Source organism: Cynara cardunculus (genome assembly GCF_001531365.2).
Source record: "Cynara cardunculus var. scolymus isolate 2C chromosome LG 11, CcrdV1, whole genome shotgun sequence".
NCBI classification, from domain to species: domain Eukaryota; kingdom Viridiplantae; phylum Streptophyta; class Magnoliopsida; order Asterales; family Asteraceae; genus Cynara; species Cynara cardunculus.
In genome coordinates, this window is record NC_037538.1 from 4,594,727 (window position 1) to 4,597,095 (window position 2,369).

General features: G+C 35.4%; 1 pseudogene; it reads right to left on the bottom strand.

The window, feature by feature from the left end:
* Positions 1–1,805: 1,805 nt before the first annotated feature.
* LOC112520699 overlaps positions 1,806–2,369 on the bottom strand; it is a 10,554-nt pseudogene continuing 9,990 nt past the window's right edge.

A 2,369-nucleotide genomic window follows, 5' to 3' on the forward strand; every position in this document is an offset into this window, starting at 1 on the left:
GATCTGTATCGTCAATTAATAAATCAAGCATCAGTAAAAAAATTCAAAACAGTAGTTAAATGCAGGCAAGCTAGTACATGAAATTAATTTTCATATAAGCCAAAAGCAAGTGTAGTAAAATCATGTTTATCCAACATGTGTGACTATTTGGACAGATTTTCACGTTAAACGAAATTAAATTTCATACATGAATGAAACATGCTGCAGAAACCGAACATCATTTTGCATATGATTAAATACGAGGCTTTTTTGAACAGCAAGTACCAGAAGCCTATATCACAAATCATGTTATAATTGCCAGTTATACATGGTTGCAGTTTCCTGATTTATGGTACATGGACCCACTCAACTACTCTTATATTACATCAAATACACTAGGCAAACTTGATGATTGGTCAATTTTCCAAAACATATATGTAGATCCAGCAAAGTTTTGGTCAGTTTAGCATTATTGACTCTGCTATAGATGTTTTCAGCCCCCACATGGTACTGATATTTCTTAGTGTGTGAATATAATAAACATTTGAAGGAATAAATATGAGAGCAGCCAATACCTACACTTCTGAACTACATACAAAGATGTGAAAAGGCAATAGACACTAGCTCACGGCCCCTACAGCATTTCAGTGACAGAATTACAATTATCCGAGAACTAGAGAGAAAAAATGATAGAGTAGACAGCGTTCATGTTCTGCAATAAGTATGGCAGATTAGAATTACGTATTCAAGTACCAATTAAGCATTTGTTTTCTTCTTAAGTTTCTGTGGTTATAAAAAAAGGTTTACAGAAAGATGGAAAATCTAGCATAAGATACAGCCACAAGATACATACATGTACACAAGATGATTGTAACACAAATATGAATGTAAAGGTGGAGCTAAAGGATTACAAATTAAAACATACGGGAGAAGGCTGGGGTGACACCCACTAAGGAGAAGCTAACTGAACACTACTTGAAATAGTTTGTGAAACACCACACTTTCCTCATTCACCTATATACCACCATATAATCATATAATATCGTATGTTCTGAAATCTAATTACTTTAAACCTCAATGAAACATTTTACATCATATATGACAATGGAAGCAACTTACAAAATTCTTTACCTAATTCTAACATCAACTCACAGTCTACGACTAATGCCCATAACTTCAATTTTATCCCTGATCCTCATAGTCCAAGAGTCCGAGACTCACTTGAATTCACTTTCTATTCCGCTGGTTCTGCTCTTCCTGGGCAATATGATTCCTGGAGACAATAATTTTATATTGCTATACAATACTATAAGCAGGTGCCAAATAATGTTACAGATAACTGGGATGAGCTACAAAGCTCAATGAGTTCATTCGTCAAGCACAGGCAGGTAATAGACATCACATACACTAAAAATAGTGTAGTACGTAGTATGCCAAAGGAGTTAGCTTCATATGGGAATTCATAGGCAGATAAAATACTTGTCTTGGAACCTTAGGACGCAACTGTGTATGCTTCCTATTGGGTTTCAAAGATTTATAATTTCTTTTGGGTTCTTTTTTAGCCTGTGCAATCTAGTTCAAGCAAAAGCGATTCCCGTAGTAGCGGCGAGCGAGAATAGAAGACTTGCAGGAATTCATGTCTAAAAAATGTTTTTATAAGGGATTCCATTGATTGAAGTCCAACTTAGCATTGAATGTTTAGCATACGAGCAATGTTATAAGGTGTTTCTATATGATGTCTGCAAAACTGTAATTTATATGAAAATAAACAGATAAACAATGAGTACAAATGCTAATTACTGGTGATAGTAACTCAACCCAGCTAATCAATCAACTATTAGATGCACAAGTTTAATTGGGCATGACCAAATATGTAACATATCATTAATTCAACTATCTGATTCTAGAAGAATCAGATATTCAGATTCACAGTATTAATGGCATCAGATACATTTTCATGCTACTGTGAATTATTCCAGAGATGCTCATAAAACAATAAGGTACATGGATAAACAAAGTTTTATAAGCTCTCTGTAGTACAAGTCTATAAGGGCCAAAAGTCAATCAGGTTTAACGAACAGAAATCTAGTTGTGCGCCTGCAACTGATCATCGAAGCCTGCATTGCTGAGAACGGGAAGTGTAAGTGATAAAGATGAAGTAATCAAAAGAAACAATTTAGCTAACAGAGAATAGGATGGAGGAGGATTTCCTTGAATTCGTAAAATAAAATGAAGAAGACAGCCGTACATAATCCAGGGAAAATCTCTCTCTCTAAGCTATCAAGCTAAGAGCCGATCAGCAAGGATATTTCTGCACACCCCATGCACTCACCTCCCCACCCCTTTTATTCCCTTCTCACTCCTCTAACAGAAAAATCAGCCACTTTCCT